Below are 12,894 nucleotides of genomic sequence, written 5' to 3'. Positions count from 1 at the left end.
GTTTTTGTGTTAATTGTTCTTTTCTTTTCCTCTTTTGGGTGATTGCCTGTTTCAGATGTTGGAATAAAAAACTCAGCAAAGCCATTGCCCCTGTGACACCCCTGCACTGGCCCAGTAATCAAGGAGCCTCAATCCTCACTACTAGCACCAGTGAGGAATGTACACATTAGGAGGATGACAAGTACACACGCAGTAAAGTACAATTTCCCTTAAGAGCACACAGAGATCACAGTCAGTTTGGGGCTGGTTTCTCCTTCTTTCTCCAGATCCCCAATAAGACTTCCCACTGGCACAGCTATAGGGTTGAGTCCTTAGCCAGGGTCCAAGCCAAGTCCTCCCAACACTCTGTCTGTCCAACCAGTGCTTCATGTTCCTGCCCAAGTAGCTGACACACATACACACACTTTGAGATTTGATTTATACACAAACACACACACCTGGGAATGGCTGGCACAGGTTTACTAGCTATGCCCCCTTCTGCCCAGACCATAAGGTAGTTATCACTGCCACCAGAATCCCTAATCAGCTACTTTAAGGCACTGCCACCAGAATCCCTTATCAGCTACTTTAAGGCAATTCCCAAAGGGTGACCAATCCTACTGTGTAATGTTACTATTTGTCACCTGCCTTCAGTTCCCAGGCTAACAGATACCAACAGAATTTTTAGCATCGCTGTGTGAGAAGTGCATATCTCTCAGAAGTTTGCCTAGAACTGGAAGTGGTAAAACAATTAGTTGTTGTGTCTTTCGGCTTTTCCCTGTTAGGGGTCGCCACAGCGGAACTCCAGTCCGCTAATGATTGGCAGTTGATTTTTACGTGCTGAGTTGCCGGCCCTAATGCACAACCTTCAACGAAGGTACGCCCATTCACGCATGTCTCCACAGAAGAAGCTCTAGCTGAGAATCAAACGGGACAACGTCTTGCTGTGAGGCGACAACGCTACTGCAGCACCACCACCGTGGAGAATAGTAAAACAATTAGTACTTTTACATTTTAATCTAGTAATTGTTTCTGTTTCAAGACAATAGAAAGAAACCTCTAGCTGTAGACATCCTGTCTCCTTCAGTGAACCTGGGCGATAAACACAATAGTAAAACAATTCACTCATTTTCTTAGAGTTTGCAAGTTAACTCTGTTCTTTTCCAGTAGGATACACTATGGTTACACTCTTGAAGCTCAGAACATAACATACAGTTCAATGCACACTTCTGAACCAGTAGTTTTTTATCCACATAACATATAGTTCTCTTACATTTGTAAGACAAGCCTATGGATCATATTAATATTCACAAATGACATATGATTATTTACAAAATTCCAGATAGCTGGGCTGGCAGCATTTCAGTTTGTCACAGCCCCTTTCACAATTTCCACAGTCTAAACTGTTCATCCAGAGAGTGACTGTCTTTGTCATTTTGTCCAGGCCAAATAATATTACACATGTCCTGTATTCCCCTTAAAGTGTTTTAATTTAAGATATTGCCAATAGATATGCATATAATCCCCCTATTAAATCAGTATAGCATGTCCAACGCATAGCTGCAACACTCAGTTATGAGAGTCTGTCAGGAAGATAAAATACTTAGAGGGCTTTCCATCCAAAACATCTAAATAGTATCACTTTTATAGCACATATGGAGGCTATCCTAATCTGCATATGTAATTGTAGTACTTAAGTAAAATGAGCTTCACAAAATACCACTCTGGTAAACGAAAGTCCAGTCCACAAAACTGAAAACCAAGTGCTGGAAATATTTTATTTTAAGATCACCACTGGTAACGATAAAAAACAAACGTGTAGTACATCCAATATATCAAGCGCTTTCACCCGGGCACTCCCATGCTTTGTCAAGACAAATAATACACATTTTAGTGGAACCTTTTATACAAAACCTTGCCAATTCCACTATTAATTAATCTTTCAATTATTCAATTTAAAACCATGCATCATTGTTTGCTTGCATATTCTTCTCATAGTAAAAACTACGTAATTTTTTATTAATTAACATCTGCTGGTTTGTAGCCATATAAAAATACAAAAATGACAAAACGCTATAAAGTATTCAAGGTATTAATATTTATGAATACATGCTTGTAACATCTTTGTACTTATAGTTGGTGAAATGTATTTAGATGGCAGTTAAATAGTTTTGCTTTTTCTTCTTTTTTATAAAATTACGTAGTTTTTACTATGAGAAGAATTTGCAAGCAAACAATGATGCATGGTTTTAAATTGAATAATTGAAAGATTAATTAATAGTGGAATTGGCAAGGTTTTGTATAAAAGGTTCCACTAAAATGTGTATTATTTGTCTTGAGAAAGCCTGGGAGTGCCCGGGTGAAAGCGCTTGATATATTGGATGTACTACATGTTTGTTTTTTATCGTTACCAGTGGTGATCTTAAAATAAAATATTTCCAGCACTTGTTTTTCAGTTTTGTGAATTGTAGTACTTAACTTTTCCTTCTAAATAATTCTAAACTTACTTGCTTCTTTGCTGCCTTCTTCTTATTACATTTTGTATAGTGTACTTATGATGCCCTTTTCAACTGAATGTTCTTGCCTGTTTTCTGCTCATAGAAGAAGTTATCCCTTTGGACTGTGAACAATTTCAAAGCTTCCAGCTTATTTATTAATTTATTGTACAATTCTGTGTTCACATAATAGTTTACACCCTTATAAATGTTTTGTTCTCACATTGTTATTTTTCCTTACATCTAAGTGATCTCAGTACATTAATCCCCCAAATCTTCACACCTCTGGAAATTTCTGTTGCTTGTAGCCCCCACTCTTGTAACATTAGTGTTTTTGTATGTTTCAAATAATTTTTTATCAATATTATGAGCTCTACTGCCAATGTCCCTGTGCCCTTTTCCAGTTGAACTTTTTATCCCATAGTAAATTATATATCTCTCAAATCCCTCCCAGTTGATGTATATGATGGCTTTCTATCTAGACTGGTGGTTTTGGGCCAAATATTCCATGTAACATTTAAACCTTGCTGCTTTGAAGTATGCCTCAAAGTCAGGAACTCCCAGCCCCACCCCCACCCCTACTTCATTTGGCAACGTTATAGTGTTCCATACCACCCAAGTGTTTTTTCTTGCAATTGTTTGAATGCCTTTTCATAATTTACTAAAAAAATAAATAAATAAATAAAACTTACCTAAGTGAGGGTTAGGAAAACATATATAGTACAAGTGGAAGAACAGGGAAAACAAACCACTTGACTGCCTGAATTCCCTGTATTGTAACTAGACAAAAAATGTTCTATTTAACTTATAGATATTTTACTTTATATGAAATGCTCCCCATTGTTAAAGACAACAACCTTTTAATTGTATCTTTTAATTTCATTCCTAAGTAAACTCAAAAGAGATAATCTTCACATGACCCATTACTAGGTGAATAGTAATCTTTATGGATTGATTTTTTTGTATGTTTATCTTATATCAGGCTATTCTACCATGCCAGCAAAGATCCTGAAATATTGCTTCCAAATCCCTTTTAGGATCTGTCAGGAAAATAAACAGATTGTCCATATATATAGTGCTGATTTGTTAATAAATGTCTGCATCTCATAACACCTTACTTGTATTTGCTTCAACCTACTTGTAAAGGGTTTAAGATAAATAATGAATACAAGAAAGGAAAGAGAGCATCACTGTCTAGTGCCTCTGGATAGCTGAAAACTTTTGGAAAGTTTATTTCTTATTTTTATTTGTGCTGTGGCATTATTGTACCAATTATTACATCAATAATTTACTAAATGCAACTAACAGGAATCACATGATCAACAAAAACATTTAGCACTTTCATCCTTTTAATCATAGACTTCTTTAAAAATAACACAAATATTATAAAACATTAATTATATACAAACTGGCTGTTAATGAAGAGCAAACAGTTGTTTGTCTTATGCTCGACCACACTCTAACTTCATTTTTAAAACATATTTTATATTTATAAAATTGTTCAACTCTGGAATAAAATTGCCTCTTAATCTTAGTTGCCAACTTAATTCATTGATTTCTAATATGTTGACCTTTAGGTCACTTTCTTTCACACATTTAACTTTAAAAAATACATGTTTTAAAATTATTACACTGAGATACATAAAACAGCATTTTTGCTCGTCTGCTTTTTTCTTTATGGCTTGTATGTGCTCATACCAGTGCTGAGCCAACTTCCATGCAGTCTTACAAACATAAAAAAAAAAATGCTGGAGTCACAAAGTGCAATATAATCTACTCCAACATTGTTAACTTTAAAATGATCTTTTCTTCCTGAGGGTCTTTTCACAGGTTTTGATAACCAGGTATGGACTACTTAACATATATTCACAATATGGACTACTTAACATATATTTGTAATATTTGCAAAAGCCTCAGGGAAATGTTCTTATTTTTTATTGGTGTTGTAGCCATTATCATTTGCAACTTTCAATTTTTTCTCTTTCAGAAATATCCATTAAATTGATATTCCTTCCTTAAACAAAACTGGTTTTGTCTTGGTGCTTTAATATGTTATTTTATCAGGTAATCATATGTTTGATTGTGTTAATATTCATAGTATTATGCAAAAAGAACTCTTGGAATAATTAACGTCTCGACTGGTTGTTGGTTGCTCAATGTAGCATACACTCAGAATAGGTGTATATTTTGTTTCCCTTTCTTTTTTGACTTCCCAAAATATTTCATCTGTCATGTTTTCATCATATTAACAATTCTAACTCTTCCAAGAATAACTTGACACTTGTTGTGAGTTTTGATTTGCATATATCCTGCTTTTAACTATATTATGCTTAATCTGTCTGGGGAAGACTTTTTCCATGTAGATAAGTATTGCTAGAAGTAGGTTTCCTGTATATCCCAGATGTATTTCATTAATAGTATGGACCAAACTGAGGTTGACATCCAAAAAGTTTATATTATCCTCGTACACTCTTCAGACAGACTCAGATATGCATTGGTGTTATTTAAATGTGTAATAAAATGATTTAATTAATTTTCCTCTCCATGCCATGTAAAAAAGCAAATCATGAATATATCTGAAATATACCAAAATATTTGACCAATTTGAACTCTGGTAGATGTGTTGGGTAGCACATTCAGCACCTCAGCACTATGGAGAATGAAGCTGTGGAACGGTCTATAGTTTAAAGTGAAAAAGTTCCCACTTGTTTTCTTCACAACATATGCTTTCTTTACATGTTGGATTTGGGGAGCTAGGGACTATTTAGCTAAATATTCTGAGCTACCAGACTATGATCTTTTTTTGTTTAATGCAGACAGATAATTATGAACACATTTAGAATGCAACTTCTTATGAAGCTTTTTTGCAGAATTCTTCCTATGTATTAAAAGAAACGAGCAAACAACATGGCTTAATATTCTACTGTTTTATCATGGAGGTTGGTGTCGGCACAGTGCAATAACTGTATAAGTGTCAATAAATACAAAGGGTGTGAATGTACAATGTGCTATTTATAACTGGTATACATGTAAAATAGTTTGCTAAAGTCAGAATTGTCAATTAAAATGCACCCACTTTGTTATAAGAACATATATAACCGTGCACTACATTCCTGACATTGTATGTATAGATGCATTCACGTCTTGTCATGTGTATATAAAGGGCTACACCTAATTTTCATTTATGAAAATATGAGATAAATTGCATTGCCATACTACACTGTTTTTAAAAAGAAATGTAAGGTGAGCATGTTGGCCAGAAAATGGACCTTCTTCTTACAAATTTATCATTATAGCAATGTTTAACTTTTATATCAGATAAGAAAAACGGTACATCTTTTTTAAACAAGAAAGAGTCACTAGTTAATCTTCCTTGGTGGTTGCCCTCATGGAAGTATGACAAAGAAACCAGTAGCCTCAGACAAAGGCATGGTGCTGAGAATAATGTCCGGTTTGCAATGCCTCACAAACGTGTCGAGGGTAGACCATGTTGCAATTGCACAACATATAATCCATAGTGCCATTGTGGAAAAGCAGTAGAAATAGCAACAGCTTTAGTAGAATGAGCCAGAGGAATTAGATGCAACAGGCTTCAATTTTATCGTGGCTAAGTTCTATACAACTAGCTAACTACCTAGAAAGGAAATAATCAAGTGAACATCTTCGTAGAAATTTTCATGGAAAAGTAAACTGTAGCATGGAGAAATTTGTTGTGAAAAAGTAAAATGTAACATATCAAGTCTAGAACACACATTAATATATGTGGTAATAAAGTAGTCAAAAGCAAAAATGAATAAAAAAATGCATACAATAAATCGTTATTATATATGTGTGTTTATATATATATTTTTTTTCTTCATATTTATTCTTTGTTGACTACGTTAGTCAGGGATGACCCGAGGTAGTATTTCTACTACTACTAAGGGAAATTTGGCCATGGTGCTGGGGAACTTCTTCTTCCATTTTTGATTGGTGCTGTGGGATCCTTTACAGCCACCTGAGCTACCACCAGCCCAAGCAGATAGGACCTTAGTTTAATGTCTCATCTGAAGGATGACCCACTCAGGGGTGCAGCATCCCCACTAATACTGCACTGCAGTGTCACCAATCCTGTCACTTGGAGAGTAGGAATAGAACCCATAACCTTCTGGTCTTCCAGAACCAAAGTTGGAATAGAACCCATAACCTTCTGGTCTTCCAGAACCAAAGTTGAGTGTGGTGCCTATTTGTGCCAATGACACTGTTGCATACCTTTAACTGTCTTATTAATTCCTACTCACTTTTTTGCATGAGAAAATGCTAGGGACTGAAGTGAGAGCCAGGGAAGGAATGAATGTGGCCTTCAATGTGCAGGAGACTAGGAGATTTTTTAATTACCTCCGCTGTTTGTCAGTTGTTAGCTCCTGTGAGCTATCCCGTCCATTTGTTCCTCATGGGATTGAAAGCCATCATCAACCCATTCATTTCCCTGGGAGGTGAGAACCATCTGTGGGGCTGTCATCCTGTCAGGCATTAGGATCTCCACAACCTACCCCCAGGAGCTCCTAACTTCTCCTTGGCAGCTTTTGATGAAGGCTTGCACTGCCAGTCTGTGGGTAGAGTAGAGTGTGAGCTTCCCTATGTGCCCCATTACGTAAGTGGCTACACTGAGGCAGCATGTTCATTTGGCACCACCCAGAGCTCCTATTGAGGATCGAGCATATGGCAGGGCTACCCACCTCCCTGCACCTAGTATGGAGAAGACATATGCCTCTCATCTCTCATTCTCCCAGCTATTCTCTCTATCATGGCCATGAGATTTTTGATGCTTCTGGCATTCCTCATGTGTTGCTGGTAGTCACATTACAGTGCCTAACTACATATAGTTGCTTCAGATGTGTACTTCTGCAGATGTGCAGTTCTTGGTTGTAGTTGATGCAGTATTTGTTCAGGCTTGCACTGGAGGTTTTATGCATCGCAATACAGTACCTGACCCCCCCCGGCAGCACATCTGAAACAGGACTTAAATGGATCCCCTTCTTCTAGGATGAGCAAGATGCGTCAGTCATTCTCTCCCATTCATGTTTGGCTACTTCTACCAGCGCTTAGGCTACTCTGCTAATTGAACCTGGGTCATTCAAGGCTTCAAAAGGGCTTCACAGCTCTATGCCATGGAGTTCTCCCTGTAAATCTTGATATTTGTCTTAATTATATAAAGAAAATGTCCGAATGCTATCACATCTGAGTAATCTAACATCACAACAGCTCAAGGTGAACCACAAAATCCTACGGACATAACAGTAGGAAATCCATACATATTCATGTCATATGGTTGCCATTTAAAAGGTCAAGCTTGATAAAGGTGTTAACCAGCTTACTCAGAATGTCACAAGTCAATAATACCATGCAATGAATGAAACTTCCACATGCAGTAGTGAGTCGCCGGCTGTCTGTCCTTGAGGAAAGTGACAGGTTAGTGTCCCTTGCACAGCCCCATTGCTAGATCATTAAATCTGTCATCTTAATTTTAAAAAGCAAACTGTGATCATATCGTTCAGCGCTATTGATTAGCTAGGTACCTTATGTAGCACCAAAAATTACTTCCTACACTAAACAGTATCCATATGTTTTTCTCTTTTTTAAAACTTCCTAGGAAATGTTGCCTTTTCACATCAAGGGCAAACTATTACTCCATTCTGCTGCTGTTAATAATGGTGATCATATGTGGAACTCTGGAAAGATTTCCAGCACTATTTCTGAAGCTAAATATAGGTTCCAAAACCTGATACATAATTGTGAAATGTTTCAGAAGAGATACTAATATGTAAAAGAGGGAGAAAGGAACAGTACTCTGTAGAATATAATTCACGGAAAATATCAGGAACAAAGAGCATGATGAAAAGGACTGTTGTGATGGCATATGAATGTCTGTACAAAAGTGATCAAACTGGTTAAGGATGTATCCAGATTTCCAGTGATTAATAAAAAGTGAAAGCCTACTTTACAAGCTGAGGTTCCTTTTTATGTGAATGTTTTTTTTTTTCCTGCAATAGCTGCTAATCATACACCTGTTCCCAGACATCTGGCTTTTGTAGAGACTGGTCAAATGGTTGCAGATTCCCCTCCCCCAACCTGCAAACTCTCTGAGAGTGAAGCCGAGGACCTGGTCAGTAAACATATTCAAATAGCTGGTTGTTTAGGAGCAGCATGAGCAGAATGAAATGCAGAGCTTCATTAATCCACCATTTCCAGTTGTTAATCCACACTTGCAATAGACATTATTACTGGGTCTGCACCTTGTTAAAGTCAAGGGTGAAGAAGCTTTGAAACCCTCCCCCCCATGAAAGAGATGACAACGCTCTTTTTTCTTGATGACCTGTGATGACCTAAAGCCAATTTTTTGTACCTTTTTTGGTGTGGCAAGATGTGAGCTATATTTTTTTGCATTTCAGCACCCCCCAAATTGAGGCCAGTGCTGTTATATCAGTCTTAAATAAACACATATTATTATACTGAGTGGCAAGCTCTGAAACTTCTTGTTAGAACGGGCGACAGACTTTCAAATTCAAACTGTATTTATGGCCAAAGAGGTAAAGTGCACATAGACTTCTAGACTTGTATTTTTGATTTCTTTGATGGAATAACCAGTTTTAGCATGTCAAGAAAATCCTGAAAGTCTGTACAGTGTTTCTTAAAATCTTATTCACTGACATATGCCAAGACTTGACAGTTTGGTATAGAGTTAAGCATAGAATAGAACTTTTAAGTTTTGCTGTACTGAGTTAAAAAAAAAACCTTACATATATGATTTTTATGCAGACACAAGTGAGTGCATGTATAATGTTTATGTGTATGAGGGTAGACACACACGCAAACACATACTCACACACACGGTCAATGTTGCTGCTGTGATTAATACAAATACATGTACCTCTCAACTATACAGATTTTCGCAAGATGTCCAGATTTTTGCCACATGTTTTTGGCCTGTTCCTCATACAATTTTTGGCTTTCTGACAAATTACTGAGTACCGAAGTCACTAAATAATGACACACATTTGAGTTTAAGACTTCATATATTTCATAAAATACATGCTAACACAAGACCTGTTATTCTAGTAACTTTCCAAGCTTATAAGAACAATATTTAAAAGTTGCCCCTATTTTTGCAATATTTAAAATCTGTCTCTATTTTTGGGGCCTTTGTCCCCCATTATTTTAGGCTTTGTCCAGATGCCTTGCACTAAGGGGTTGAGAGGTATGCAAACACAATGTTCTTGGTTATATGGGATTATCGGATTTATGTATTTGCAATGTATAGTAACTTTTTAAAATTTAAGCCATGCATTTAGATGGGACAGAAAATGCTCACTTTCAAAATAAAACAGAATTTATTTAATATACTTCTCAAACATTGCCTCAAAGCTCCATGTGCTGCAGAAGAAATGTTTCTGTCACTAAGCATAAGGTGGATTTTGTACAACACAGTGGAATTAAGAAATAGATTACTGTCAGGTTAAACAGAGGCTGGTTAAATTGCTTTCCTTTTGTGACACAGTGTGAGATGATTGTGGAATTCATACACAAGGTCATAGGTTTACAAGCCTGGTTACGAGGCTAAACTACTTGCTTAATTTGTATGAACTAACAGCACATACCATCTTTCACTGAAGTGTGCATTCCATGTGGGAACCAGAACTTGTGTGCATTCCATGTCAGAATCAAAACTGAACTGTGCATTCCATGTGGTAACCAGAACTGAAGTGTGCATTCCATGTGGTAACCAGAACTGAACTGTGCATTCCATGTGGTAACAAGAATCCAGTCCTTAGCAAAAGAGATGGTATGAAGGAAGTGTGCACGTTGCAGAATTATTGTTTAGAAGAGCAGTTTCTAAGTGCAATCCCTAACAGAACCAAGATGCTATCCTCCAAAAAAAAAGGAAGCCAGTCTGGTGGTCCAGTGCCATAAACAAACTGTACAACAGAAGAAAGAAACGGTTACAAAAAAATAGTAAAATCCCATGATTGGAGGAACTCCCTGGTCAGCCTCAGTAAGAAGCTGAGATCCCTCATAAAATCCCCCAAAGCTAGTTAAAAAAACAAAATCGCCACTGATTCTAAAGGCAACAACAAAATTCTATAGCTATGTCAAGAATCTCAATGGCAACACTCAGATCTGCTCTGAGTTACAGCACAATGGCACTACATGTACAGAACCAACTGATATTGCCAACATCCTGACAGATAGGTTCAGTGATAGTTTTACGCCCCTCTCACCCCCTAAAGGGCCCATCTCTTTACCGGAAGAATGCAAAGTTCCTGTAATCATGGCTGCATAGGTAAAAAATGCCCTCTCCAAAGCCAAGAACACAGCATTCATGGGACCTGACAACATCCCAGGCTGCTTTCTACACGAACTACAGAACGAACTGGCACCCCACCTAAGTACCATGTTCAATCATAGCCTCACCTCAGGCTTTGTGCCCACTGAAAGGCGCACAGCGACGGTTATCCCACTCCACAAAGGGGGAGCCACCACGGACCCTGGGAACTACTGCCCCATTAGCCTGACGAGCCTGGTCTGCAAGGCCATGGAATGTATCATCATAACTTATAAACAATGACATTGGAAATCTCCAAACTCTGGACCCCACACAGTTTGGGTTTGTAAAAGGCAGATCATGTCTCCTAAACCTGATAGACTTCTTTGAAGCGGTCACCAAAGCCGTAGATGAGGGTAAGGTGGTTCACACAGCCTATCTAGATCTCGCCAAGGCTTTTGACACCATCCCCCATTCTGGAATTATAGATAAACTTACTAAACTAGGTATAAATCCCTATGTCAGAAGATGGGTTCCCAACTGTCTCACTGGCAGTACCCACACTGTGAAAGTAGCAGACTCCAAATCCGACTTCAGACCAGTGACAAGTGGAGTGCCACATGGTTCAGTCCTGGGTCCTCTCCTGTTTTGTGTCTACTTTTCTGAAGTACAGGGTAACACAGAAGGTCTTTGGCTAATGAAGTTCGTAGATGACTGCAAACTAGGAGCCATAATCGAAACTCCTAACAATGTGGACATCCTACAAAAGGGCCTCACTGAGACAGATGCCTGGTATCAAAGCCATGGCCTCAAGCTCAATGCCAAAAAGTGCATTGTCATCCCTTTTGGTAAAAACTCTGTACCCATGAACTACCACATGGGCGATAGTCTATTTAACACCGAAAGTGTAATAAGAGACCTTGGGACACAGGTGGACAGTAGTCTCTGCTTTGATAATCACATTGCCACATTAGTCAGGAAATCCTTTACATGTCATACCTCATCACAAAAGGTTTCTCATCCAATAAAAAAAGAGGTCATTGTTCCCCTCTACTCATCACTCATTATAGAATATAGTGCCCCTTTTGGTATGTACCTCACAAGACATCTACAACAATTGGAAAGGCTGCAGAAATACCTCACAAAGAGGATTACCGGCCTCAAACAGATGCCCTATACAGACCGTCTCAAAAAACTCCAGCTTTACTCCATCGCATAACACCTACTTAGAGGGGATCTCTGCCTAACATACATATCTATGTCAAACCCAGAGCTGTTGGACATGCGCCACTTAAAGAAATCCCAATCCCTCCAATCTACACACTCCAGGGACTTAAACCTTGTCACCACAATAAACATAACATGCTGGAGGGATAGATTCCTGTCCAAGAGTCTTCACATACTCTGGAACAAACTACCTATCTATATCAAACAAAACTCCTCATTAGCACTCTTCAAGAAAAATCTTGATGATTGGATGGGAGATAGGAAATTCACCCCGGGGATCTCTTCTGTGGCTCTGCTCGGCAGGGGCACAGGAAAAGTTTCTTGGGTGGTGAAAGCCAGGGTACCTTTTTGGCTAGGCTTATATAGGCCCTAGGGCCAATAGCCTAGTATCTTCCTATGAACCTATAAGTGTAGCAGCTGTAAAGGCCAGCACCATTAGAATATTGTGTTCTCTTAGAGCTGGCTTATAGAGCTCATGGAATGAAAAGATCTATGTCATTTTACAAAGTATTACCTAAAACCTTTTAAAATATTAAATGCAAGTCTGGTTACTGCATTACAGTTCAAATAAAGAATTTGGATATACTGAGATGTGTTCTGCAAAAATGATGGAAACATCTTAAAAATCTTTAGTAACAAAAAAGGGGGTAGACTCTGTATTACTCACACTTTGCAAGGGAGAGGATTCACACAGAAGGCATACACAGTGCAGTGCTTGTGCATCAAAAAGGTTGAAAACTTCACTTCTGAGTGCAAAAATTAGTGATCAGAGGGCAAGTCACATTTCACATATCTAATATGAGGGTTGGCACTACTTAAACCTACTAAATATTATAATCAAGCCTGGAAGTCACCATTTCATGTAGAAAAGGTAAATGATTTATGCACAAC

Source organism: Protopterus annectens, chromosome 2.part1 (genome assembly GCF_019279795.1).
Source record: "Protopterus annectens isolate FY-2018-M chromosome 2.part1, PAN1.0, whole genome shotgun sequence".
In the NCBI taxonomy this organism is placed as follows: Eukaryota; Metazoa; Chordata; order Ceratodontiformes; family Protopteridae; genus Protopterus; species Protopterus annectens.
The sequence above is the reverse complement of the archived record's forward strand: the minus strand, read 5'-3'. Positions refer to the sequence as shown.